This window comes from Tursiops truncatus, chromosome 2 (genome assembly GCF_011762595.2).
Source record: "Tursiops truncatus isolate mTurTru1 chromosome 2, mTurTru1.mat.Y, whole genome shotgun sequence".
NCBI classification, from domain to species: Eukaryota; Metazoa; Chordata; class Mammalia; order Artiodactyla; family Delphinidae; genus Tursiops; species Tursiops truncatus.
This window is the reverse complement of record NC_047035.1, coordinates 153,147,887-153,161,550: the sequence shown is the minus strand read 5'-3', so window position 1 is coordinate 153,161,550 and position 13,664 is coordinate 153,147,887.

Sequence of the window (13,664 nt, the reverse complement as noted above, 5' to 3'; positions counted from 1 at the left end):
TCTCTGCATCAGATGCTCCCAAAGCAGCTGATCACCAAGATCATCCTGTGAGATTTTAAAATTCAGATTCCCAGGTCCTTGCGCAGAGATTTTAAAAACCTTCCCCCACACAATTTGGATCCGTCCGCCAGGTTTTGGAATCATTGCTTAAGTCTGGTCAGAGAAATCTGACACAATGTAAAAATGATGCTTCAGGAGAAATAGGGACAAAATAGTTACATTCACATAAAACACTAGACATGCCACGGCCAGGAGTGGAGGGCAAAGGGGAAACAAAGCTCGTCAGGGGTGCTGGAATCTTAGCTTTTTAGCACAAACAACCTCAAGGAAAATAAATTTAGTCGAAGACGTAGTACAGAGATCCAGAATACCTGTCAAGTAAACCCGTTTCTCTTCTTTCAAGGAAGCAGAAGGGCGGGGGAAGTAGCAGATCTCTTTAACTGAAGTTACAAACTTGAGTCTTCGGTCAATGCCAAAATATCTTCGATAACACATTTACACACCTATAAAAACAAAAAGCCCCGTCAGAAATGCCAATAAATGATTCGGAGCCTGCATTAGAGCCATACAGCTGCAAAAACATAAAATATAATCTCAGATTTTTAGAGCAACTGCTCCAGAAAGGAGCCAGTTACGGAGTCTAAATAAAATGACTTTTTGAAATGTTAACAGTCAAAGTAAGATTGTCTTCGACTTTTTATTTTATGTATATTATGTATGTGTGCAAAATTGACTCAAGACACAGATAAATACCATAAATTGACCCTAGGAGGGGAGAAAAGAGGTTTGTGATTAGGGGTGAGGATGCCAAAGGTATGGGTTGAAAATAAATCGCACTTTTTTGTGGCTTAGCTTCCAGCCTGACAGCAGGCAGAACTTTTGCCTTTCGGTCAGATGTATATAATGGAGAAAATAAAAAGGAAAGTGATCATTCCAAAGCCAGTGGTAAAAAGAATGTCCCGTGCCATCCTGACAGGCCAAGCCGTTGATAAGCAGAGAGAAGGGATTGGCAAGGAGGTGAAAAAGAAGGTTTTAATCTTTGCCATCCTATTCACTGGCCACGCCAGGTCTCCTGAAGGTGAAGCCCTTCTCAGCTGTCAAAGACATCGTCCCACCCACTCCTGATCCAAGTGCAAGTGCTTGTTTGTTCAGCTTTCCCCCCTGGGCACAGCAAGAAGTTACTCTGTTGTAATTCCAGTTCCAGGGAGCTTGGTTCGTTTTTAACAGTTCCTGTGTTGTCATTAACTTTGTGACTAACTCAGAGGTGCTTGGCTCTGGAAACAGGGCCACAAAAGCTTCTCTCTCATCTCTGGGTGACGTCAGCCCCATAAACGGGAGAGCTGGAGGAAACAATAGAGATTTCAGTGGTAACATTTAATGAGGTAGACCCTTATTTTCCCCCAATCTAAAATTACCTCCATTTTCTGCACCTGGCAGTTAAAAGTGATTTGCATGCTTTGACTTTGAAATTCCCTAGGGAAAAAAAAATTGTGAAGTTGTTTTCCACCAGAGGATGACTTCAAGCGACTTATGTGAAAAGAAATTGCTGATTTCCCAACATACTTGGCACAGATGATTCAAACAAGCCTTAAAACAGCCTTCAAAGGTAGGAGACAATGAGTTGAGCACCAGAAACTAAAGGATATGAGCCTTGGAGAACCTCAATAAAGTCCCAGCAAGTTGACAGCTTAAGGAGAGAGCAAAACCCAGGACTCTTCAGGATGGAAACTGAGATTTGTTCAAAGTTAGAGAAACAGCCTACACATCAATATAACCTAGAGGGCTACGTGCCCCCAATGGAAAGACACATAGTAATGACCTTCATTAGGGACATGATTTAAATCCATAATGTAACTTTACAGAGCCAACGAGAAATAGAGCACCGATGTTGACCTGCTGACAGCTAATGCATGATATTAATTAATGGTTCACAGGACCCTTGCCAACACCTACACCGAAACATACAATGCTTATGCTGACACAGCGCAGTCTCTTCAACCAGTACAGTTAACTTTTCACTTTTTTTTATGGTATCCTCCAACCAGTGTAGTGGACAGATGTTTACATCCTCAACGCTTCCTATGCCTTTCGATGCAGGAAAAGAAAAAAGCTACACGGTGCTAGTGATGCAGTGTTTGGCTCAAAATAGAGAGTCCAGAAGCTCAGCCCACAGCATGGAGGCTGCATCTCTAAATTCTGAGTCCTTGCTGTTGTTTTGAATTCTTCCTCTGCTGCTGCAATCACGTTTTCCAATGCTTAGGCTCCTAACAGAGCTTGTTTTACTTGAAGCCCCATCCAAATACTCAAGGTAAGTGGTAGGAGTCTCAAGAAAGGTGTCTTCATTTCCTATGTCTGTGAGGCATCCTCTGCCACTGCTGATTAATTGACCCCGTGACAGAGTGGGCCACGGACCACAAGGAAAAAATCCCCCATGGGGTGGATGACATATACTCAAAATCACACACAAATTGAGACTTTATACCTTAAAGAAGCCAAGCACCTATACTATGCCTAGGAGAGCATGTCTTATCATCCCTATTTGTTTTCTTAGCACTCTTTCTTTTTTCATGTGTTTTAGTCTCAATTTGTATCCTAGGAGATGGGACTCCATGCAGTGGTTAGCTACTTTCCACATAGCAATTTGGGACCTGAATTTTGGAGCCAGACAAGGGACTTTAAACCTACATTATTACCTACCTACACATCCATTAGTAGAAGCCACAATACAGTAGAAAGAGCAGAACCTTGCATTTGTACAACCTTTCACTGAATAAATGCATATCAGTCATGGAAAAATGGCCACTTCCAAGACACAAATTATGCTTCCACCTTCCTGCAGAGATGACCTTTCAGGATGAAAACTCCTTGCAGCCACATCTGAAACAAGTTTCCAGAGATAATTCACAGTCCATAGAGATTATCTCCAGAAACTGAACTGGTGCAAGTGAACTGGCTGGAATAGGAGTACCATAGTTTTTGAAATACTGGGAATCTACAAGAGGCTGCTTCCTCTAAGGTGAGTTTAGGGGAATGGCTTTTGACAGACAAACTGTGGCAACAAAAATGCTATTCAGTGAATATACCTGGGTGGTTTTTCCCTAAAGTTTCCCACCCACTGGCTTAAGATCCTAAAAGGTAGAAGGCAGCAGAGCTATCACTGTCAGCTTACTAAGAACTTCAAACAAAACTAGTGCAAAGTTTAACAGTCCACCTTTCACTTAGTCCTAAACCAGGATTCTCTTAATCCCGCTGTATTATACCTGGAAAGTATGCAAAAGAAGTCCCATTGAGTTTGGACCTAAGGCAGGCTAGCGCTACAGATATGAAAAATTAAGCAGAAAGATATGAAATGATTTACCAGCACAGGCAAGAACAAAGAGCACAGCTCCATCTTTCCTCATCTATTGCTCAAGAAGTCCCACTAATTTTCTCAATCTGATAAATGACTGATAAAATCAAAAGCAACATGAATCTCCATGTTCTTGTCTCCCAAATGAAGGTGAAACTATCTGTTTGTTTGCATATGCATTTCCAAAATGACTAATTTAGAATTACATTGCTTCTGTCATTTGGTCCAGTCTGCCTTCGGGCATGAAGAACAAGGTGTATTAGCGACAAATGTTGCCCATATCACCTGCCCCAACTAAACCCTCTCCCCAAAAACTTGAGGAAATCTTGATGAAGAAGTTGGAAATGTTGGCATGAAACAGAACTGCCCGATTCCTTCTTGTGTTGTTGATTCAAGATAGTTGGTGGAACTTTAGCCACTGGGGACAGACACCAAAAACAATGGGAACTACGAACCTGCAGCCTGCAAAAAGGAGACCCCAAATACAATAAGACAAGCAAAATGAGAAGACAGAAAAACACACTGCAGATGAAGGAGCAAGATAAAAACCCACCAGACCTAACAAATGAAGAGGAAATAGGCAGCCTACCTGAAAAAGAATTCAGAATAATGATAGTAAAGATGATCCAAAATCTTGGAAATAGAATAGACAAAATGCAAGAAACATTTAACAAGGACCTAGAAGAACTAAAGATGAAACAAGCAATGATGAACAACACAATAAATGAAATTAAAAATACTCTAGATGGGATCAATAGCAAAATAACTGAGGCAGAAGAACGGATAAGTGACCTGGAAGATAAATCGTGGAAATAACTACTGCAGAGCAGAATAAAGAAAAAAGAATGAAAAGAGTTGAGGACGGTCTCAGAGACCTCTGGGACAATATTAAACGCACCAACATTCAAATTATAGGGGTTCCAGAAGAAGAAGAGAAAAAGAAAGGGACTGAGAAAATATTTGAAGAGATTATAGTTGAAAACTTCCCTAATATGGGCAAGCAAATAGTTAATCAAGTCCAGGAAGCACAGAGAGTCCCATACAGGATAAATCCAAGGAGAAATAGGCCAAGACACATATTAATCAAACTGTCAAAAATTAAATACAAAGAAAACATATTAAAAGCAGCAAGGGAAAAACAACAAATAACACACAAGGGAATCCCCATAAGGTTAACAGCTGATCTTTCAGCAGAAACTCTGCAAGCCAGAAGGGACTGGCAGGACATATTTAAAGTGATGAAGGAGAAAAACCTGCGACCAAGATTACTCTACCCAGCAAGGATCTCATTCAGATTTGATGGAGAAATTAAAACCTTTACAGACAAGCAAAAGGTGAGAGAGTTCAGCACCACCAAACCAGCGTTACAACGAATGCTAAAGGAACTTCTCTAGGCAAGAAACACAAGAGAAGGAAAAAACCTACAATAACGAACACAAAACAATTAAGAAAATGGGAATAGGAACATACATATCGATAATTACCTTAAATGTAAATGGACTAAATGCTCCAACCAAAAGACACAGATTGGCTGAACGGATACAAAAACAAGACCCATATATATGCTGTCCACAAGAGACCCACTTCAGACCTAGAGACACATACAGACTGAAAGTAAGGGGATGGAAAAAGATATTCCATGCAAATGGAAACCAAAAGAAAGCTGGAGTAGCAATTCTCATATCAGACAAAATAGACTTTATAATAAAGACTATTAGAAGAGACAAAGAAGGACACTACATAATTATCAAGGGATCAATCCAAGAAGATATAAGAATTGTAAATATTTATGCACCCAGCAGAGGAGCACCTCAATACATAAGGCAAATGCTAACAGCCATAAAAGGGGAAATCGACAGTAACACAATCAGAGTAGGGGACTTTAACACCCCACTTTCACCAATGGACAGATCATCCAAAATGAAAATAAATAAACACAAGCTTTAAATGATACATTAAACAAGATGGACTTAACTAATATTTATAGGACATTCCATTCAAAAACAACAGAATACACATTTTTCTCAAGTGCTCATGGAACATTCTCTAGGATAGATCATATCTTGGGTCACAAATCAAGCCTTGGTAAATTTAAGAAAATTGAAATTGTATCAAGTATCTTTTCCGACCACAATGCTATGAGACTAGCTATCAGTTACAAGAAAAGATATGTAAAAAATGCAAACACATGGAGGCTAAACAATACACTACTTAATAACGAAGTGATCACTGAAGAAATCAAAGAGGAAACAAAAAAATACCTAGAAACAAATGACAATGGAGACACGACGACCCAAAACCTATGGGATGCAGCAAAAGCAGTTCTAAGAGGGAAGGAAGAGAAGAAGTAAAGCTGTCACTGTTTGCAGATGACATGATACTATACATTGAGAATCCTAAAGATGCCACCAGAAAACTACTAGAGCTAATCAATGAATTTGGTAAAGTAGCAGGATACAAAAGTAATGCACAGAAATCTCTGGCATTCCTATACACTAATGATGAAAAATCTGAAGGTGAAATCAAGAAAACATTCCCATTTACCATTGCAACACAAAGAATAAAATATCTAGTAATAAACGTACCTAAGGAGACAAAAGACCTGTATGCAGAAAACTATAAGACACTGATGAAAGAAATTAAAGATGATACAAATAGATGGAGAGATATACCATGTTCTTGGATTGGAAGAATCAACATTGTGAAAATGACTCTACTACCCAAAGCAATCTACAGATTCAATGCAATCCCTATCAAACTACCAGTGGCATTTTTCACAGAACTAGAACAAAAAATTGCACAATTTATATGGAAGCACAAAAGACCCTGAATAGCCAAAGCAATCTTGAGAAAGAAAAACAGAGCTGGAAGAATCAGGCTCCCGGACTTCAGACTATACTGCAAAGCTACAGTAATCAAGACAGTATGGTACTGGCACAAAAACAGAAAGGTAGATCAATGGAACAGGATAGAAAGCCCAGAGATAAACCCATGCACATATGGTCACCTTATCTTTGATAAAGGAGGCAGGAATGTACAGTGGAGAAAGCATAGCCTCTTCAGTAAGTGGTGCTGGGAAAACTGGACAGGTACATGTAAAAGTATGAGATTAGATCACTCCCTAATACCATACACAAAAATAAGCTCAAAATGGATTAAAGACCTAAATGTAAGGCCAGAAACTATCAAACTCTTAGAGGAAAACATAGGCAGAACACTCTATGACATAAATCACAGCAGGATCCTTTTTGACCCACCTCCTAGAGAAATGGAAATAAAAACAAAGTAAACAAATGGGACCTAATGAAACTTCAAAGCTTTTGCACAGCAAAGGAAACCATAAAGAAGACCAAAAGACAACCCTCAGAATGGGAGAAAATATTTGCAAATGAAGCAACTGACAAAGGATTAATCTCCAAAATTTACAAGCAGCTCATGCAGCTCAATAACAAAAAATCAAACAACCCAATCCAAAAATGGGCAGAAGACCTAAACGGACATTTCTCCAAAGAAGATATACAGACTGCCAACAAACACATGAAAGAATGCTCAACATCATTAATCATTAGAGAAATGCAAATCAAAACTATAATGAGATATCATCTCACACCAGTCAGAATGGCCATCATCAAAAAATCTAGAAACAATAAGTGCTGGAGAGGGTGTGGAGAAAAGGGAACACTCTTGCACTGCTGGTGGGAATGTGAATTGGTACAACCACTATGGAGAACAGCATGGAGGTTCCTTAAAAAACTACAAATAGAACTACCATATGACCCAGCAATCCCACTACTGGGCATATACCCTGAGAAAACCATAATTCAAAAAGAGTCATGTACCAAAATGTTCATTGCAGCTCTATTTACAATAGCCCGGAGATGGAAACAACCGAAGTGTCCATCATCGGATGAATGGATAAAGAAGATGTGGCACATATATACAATGGAATATTACTCTGCCATAAAAAGAACCGAAATTGAGCTAATTGTAATGAGGTGGATAGACCTAGAGTCTGTCATACAGAGTGAAGTAAGTCAGAAAGAGAGAGACAAATACCGTATGCTAACACATATATATGGAATTTAAGGGGAAAAAAATGTCATGAAGAACCTGGGGGTAGGACAGGAATGCAGACACGGACCTGCTGGGGAATGGATGTAGGGATATGGGGAGGGGGAGGGGTAAGCTGTGACAGGGCGGGAGGGTGGCATGGACATATATACACTACCAAGCGTGGAATGGATAGCTAGTGGGAAGCAGCCGCATAGCACAGGGAGATCAGCTCGGTGCTTTGTGACCACCAAGAGGGGTGGAATGGGGGTGGGTGGGGAGGAGGGAGACTCAAGAGGGAAGAGATATGGGAACATATGTATATGTATAACTGATTCACTTTGTTGTGAAGCAGAAACTGGCACACCATTGTAAAGCAATTATACTCCAATAAAGATGTAAAAAAAAATTTTTTTAAAAAGATAGTTGGTGGACACAGGGATGGTTAAATGGGCCTGTGGATGTATGGAATCACAACCTCTGGATACGGCAGAAATGATTAGAGAAGAGTCCACTGGCATGCATGCATGGATCATGCTCGGGGAGGCAGTCCTAAGAGTAGAAAAAGCTGGGATCACATGATCCTATGATATCATTGGCTTAAATCGATGTAGCAAACTCAGCAGAAATTAGTTATTATACAGTAGCAGTCAACAACTGCTACAAATAATAACTAATAATGACTGAGCATTTACTAAGTGCCAGACACTAGGATAAGTGTAATGCGGGTTGTCTGGTTTCATCCACTCCCACAAAACTTTGCAACGTTAAGTAATAAAAGAATCAGAATCAAATAAACTAGAAATCCAGGTAAGGTTCTTTCACTTAGCAAGTAGGTGATGTTGGGCAATTAACCTCTAAGTCTCTGTTCCCTTATCTAAAAAAATGAGATAATGGTGCATGCCTCCTGGAGATCTTGCAAGGATGAAATGAACTGATATATAGAAAGCACTAAGCATCTATGTCATTTACTTTTAATTTTATTTGTTACTTCATTTTCAGTTATTTTTTATTTAGGCTTAGCGAGTAAATTAACACTGATAGCACAGTGTGTTTCCCCAAATATCAAGTATGATATTTTGCATGAAAAAAAAATGACACTTCAAGAGTATAAGTGTCATCCTATTGATTGCCAGAGAGAGTCCAGCTCACTGCCCGGCTACAGAGGCGTAATCCTCCTCTTTCAGGACCCTCTCACATTTTGCTCTTGGTCAAGAAGCTTTCCGAGTTGGATAGGATCAGCCTTTTGTCAAATCCATACAAGCCCCTGTGCTTTCCAGCAAAGCAGAAGGAAAGACTACGTGACTCTTTTCTCCCACAAGCACATGTTCAGTTTAGATGCAGCTGCTCCTCCAGCTCTGTGTATCCCCATCACCCACCCTACCACACACCATCCCTGCGCTCTTTAGATCAGCAGCTCAAATCTCTGCTGATGCGCACATCGCTTTATCCCCATAGCCTATGGCAGAGAGAAGGGGCAAGAATTCCTCTCCCTGTTTTCACAATGTAATTATTTCTTTTACAATCTCATTTCCCCTCATGACTGCCTACTTATTCCACAGTATAAGACTGGCCTTCTATGCCACTTGTCTACCACTGAGCCTTTTCAATTGCACCTTAAAAGTTATGGGGTTCTCTAAATCCAATCAAAGACTACCTCCTCAACGAGAAAACAGCATAGAAGGGGCTGCTTTCTCTGTTTTTAAAGTTTACAGTGAAAGGAGCCCCCTAGCCTTCTGTTAGTGGAAACATCACCCTTGGGCTATGATTCTTGATTCCTCTAAGATTGTGGTTCCACCTTCCAGGGAACAGATGAGACCACCCACAATGAACAAGGCTCAAATGTTCATGCTGATAACTTGGCTCTCTTTAGAATTCTGCATACAACTCAATCCATTTTCTGGAAGCTGAGGAAGTTGACTATTAGCCTACGGAATAGTTTAATTCTACAACTTGGTATCAATAACTGAAGAATAAGCATAGAAAAATGTGGTTTCTATGAAAATTAATTCTTGGTCTTTGTTGAACACTCAAAGCAAAGGGGAGTATTAAATATTTTCTGGATATGTTGTGTTTAAAAAGAGAATAAAACTTGTATATTCAGTGGCTCCTATGTTGGGGGGGTGAGTGGAATTTGTCATCAAGAGAAGGGAATGTTTCTTAATTAATCTTGGCAAAGGAAGAATGATGGGTAGGATTGTGATTACCTTTGCATTTCGGATGGCTTCATGGTGGTGCTCTGTAGGGTGTTGAAATTGAAAAGTACCTGCTCTCAAAAGTCAAGGAAGTAAACATTGGCTGGGTTTCCTTTCGGGGCTGTCATTATACACAATTTTAAACCTTCCTGTGGCCCACAGAAGTCTGATAAATGGAGGATGGGAGTAAGAAGACCAGAGGCCACTGACGCACTGAGATCTCGGGCTGCCTCTCTATGTGTCAATTTACCCACCTATGAAAGATACGAAGTAATACATACTTTATCTTCCCCCAGGGATGTGGCTGCCCAATTTAATTAAGAACGTTGAGGTCCTTGTTTTAAAACAAAGTGTTACTAAAAATCCCCAAGACGGAAAAAAGAAGAAAGGATTTCATTATGACATCCCTCTGCTACTTGTGAGCGCAGGTACAACAGAGCTATTAGTGGCTATGGGAGAGACAAGGCCAGGACCAGTGCCACAGGCTCCACAGTTCAACCCATCTTCTGCCCTGGTTTGCTGGGAGCCTTTAGGCAATTAATTTAAGCACCTCACAGTTTAGCTTGTTCATCTGTAAAATGGGTATAATCATACTCACTACCTCGCTCGTGTAGCATGAGGTGATTAATTAAAGATGTGTAAAGCTTTTGAAAACACAAAGTGGAATGTATGTGCTAATTAATATAAATCCAAAAAAGCACCACAGTTCAATTTTTAATTACCTATATATTTTATTAAAAATATATAAAGCACATGATAAAATTAACCTCTGTGTCAAAAATTACTTCCAGCCTGTGCTGTCTTGTTCATTCCTCAGCCAGAACGGCAGTAGCAATTTCCTAAACTAAAGTAATAATTTTATTCAGTGGTAGAAGTCCAACCATTATGACCAGCCTAACAGGTGATTTACTGGGTCATAAAATAACATCTCCTAGTCTTGTCTCAATTTCCCCTGGTTATTATAAGCCCATTAATGTAACACTAGGATCTATTGCCAAAACATTATAATAAGATAACAGGAGGTTTTTTTTGTTTTTTGGGGGGGGGCGTTTTCTTGCAGTAGGAAGGCCTCTCACTGCTGTGGCCTCTCTCGTTGCGGAGCACAGGCTCAGGACGCGCAGACCCAGCGGACATGGCTCATGGGCCCAGCAGCTCCGCGGCACGTGGGATCTTCCCGGACCGGGGCACGAACCCGTGTCCCCTGCATCGGCAGGCAGACTCTCAACCACTGCGCCACCAGGGAAGCCCAGATAACAGGATTTTATTCCAACTTCATGTTAAAGGGTTTAAACAGTGAAAGTATGACTTTTCATTTAGATCTTTGAAGAGTAATCTGAAATAGTTCATAAAAAGGGAAAGATATTTCAAAAGTGGTTTTCAAGTCTGATTTAGAATTTAAAAAATCTAAGGGGGAAGGAGGAAGAAATCTACAGGTACCAATCCCAGGCTTCTAACCCTCAACAACCAGAGACAGCATGAAAAGGAAATGTTGTCTAGACCCCTTGCTTCCCCACAACAGAATAGATTACTTGACCATAACAATAAACATTTCTCCTCTCTGACCAACTCCAAGCTCATCCTTGTTTAATAATTAACGGTCCATGATTAGCAGATGCAAACTATTATATATAGGATGGCTAAACAATGGGGTCCTGCTGCACAGGGAACTATATTCAGTATCCTGTGATAAACCATAGTGGAAAAGAACACACACACATACACACGCACACGCACACACACACATATATAAACTGAGTCACTTTGTTGTACAGCAGAAATTAGCACAACATTGTAAATCAACTATACTTCAATAAAATTAAAAATAATAAAAATAATGGCCCATGGGCATTCAGAATCTCAAGAAGAGGACAAGAGACCCAAAGTGAGGTTTTGGTTGTCATTAGCCTTTAGAAAATGATAGTACACCAGTCAGAATGGCCATCATCAAAAAATCTACAAACAATAAATGCTGGATGGGGCGTGGAGAAAAGAGAACCCTCCTGCACTGTTGGTGGGAATGTAAATTGATACAGCCACTATGGAGAACAGTATGCAGGTTCCTCAAAAAACTAAACATAGAACTATCATATGACCCAGCAATCCCACTACTGGGCATATACCCTGAGAAAACCATAATTCAAAAAGAGTCATGTACCACAATGTTCATAGCAGCTCTATTTACAATAGCCAGGACATGGAAGCAACCTAGGTGTCCATCAACAGATGAATGGATAAAGAAGATGTGGCACATATATACAATGGAATATTACTCAGCTATAAAAAGAAACGAAATTGAGTTATTTGTAGTGAGGTGGATGGACCTAGAGTCTGTCATACAGAGTGAAGTAAGTCAGAAAGAGAAAAACAAATACCGTATGCTAACACATATATATGGAATCTAAAAAAAAAAATGGTTCTGAAGAACATAAGGCCAGGACAGGAATAAAGACGCAGATGTAGAGAATGGACTTGAGGACACAGTAGGGGAAGGGTAAGCTGGGACGAAGTGAGAGAGTGGCATGGACATAGATACACTACCAAATGTAAAATCGATAACTAGTGGGAAGTAGCCGCATAGCACAAGGAGATCAGCTCGGTGCTTTGTGACCACCTAGAGGGGTGGGATAGGGAGGGTGGGAGGGAGACGCAAGAGGGAGGAGATACGTGGATATACGTATATGTATAGCTGATTCACTTTGTTATACAGCAGAAACTAACACACCATTGTAAAGCAATTATACTCCAATAAAGATGTTTTAAAAAAGAAAATGATAGTAAAATTTAAATCAGTCACATTAGCTTGTCCCTACTGGAACAAAACCCTATGATCAAGCCATGAAGACCAAGAACATGTGGTCCCTGCCTCAAATTAGATACCAGGTTGTAGAAAGACAAGATCAAAGATTTTATGAACCAACTTGAGGCTATTCTGAAAGCCACAGGTGAAACAGTTATGTGGAGTTGAACGAATGAAAGAATGGAAAAACAATTGAATAGGGGCATGTCACTGCTAAGGGAATTCAGAGCAAGGAAAAGGTCTCTTTGAAGAATTCTTGGAGGGTGGGTGACCTCAGTGGGGCCATAAAGAAAGGATGGGGTTGAGAGAAGCAAAGAGGCAATGAGGATAAAGCTGTGCGAGTGTCTGGGTGATCCAGAATAGGCACCGGGGACCAAGGGGAAGTGGGGAATGCACACTTGGATTGTATTTTAAGATGAAGACAAGCCTCCAATACTATGGAGCCCCCTCTTCCGAGAACCATATTCAAATGAGCCTTTCCGGACGGTATTCCCTCATTCGATGATGAGTGTTCCCCCAGAGAATGTAGCATGGGTGACAGTGAGTGAAATTCACTTGTTTGCTTTTTTAGCACCAAACATGCTCTGTCCTGCTTGGAAAGCTGGCCCTCGCCATCCTGTTTGTTCCAGTCCAGACTCCCTTTCGTGCCCGTTCCCTTTTCTGCTGCTCACTAGCTTCAGCAGATACCAGAAACGCAATGTGTGGAACTGGACCAGCCCCAGGAAAACACCTGCTGCAACTACATTACTGCTGCAGCTTAAAAAATCACACCACCTGTCCATCTGGCACACACCCACGGTTTTTGGAAAAAAGAACAAATGGTTAAATGGGAGAGTGGTCCATATACCATTAAGCGAAGGATCTAATTTTACCAGAGAAAGTGTCTCCCCCTACTTCACATATAAGGAGGCCGAGAAGAAGAGAGGAGAGATTGAACCAGGTTCCTCCAGAGTTGGTTCTTTTAAGAGCTTGCTTATAATGCATACGAAACATTTTAAAGTTTGAGTGCTACCTATAAACCTGTTCCCTTTCTGCTAATTGCTCTCAATAAAACCAGATCAAGAACTAAGTCTCTCAGGCCAGGACAAGTTCTAGCATGCCTGCTGGACACTGATTCAGAGTGCTAGGTCCTATCTGATAGGCTCTTTGGAAACAGATAGACAGCCTGATGGATAAATGATAAATAGACAGATACAAAAAATTAATAGGTAAATGATCTTGCAAGGAAGTCAAGATGATGGGAAGCAGGATACGTTAAACAGTCTGTCATCAC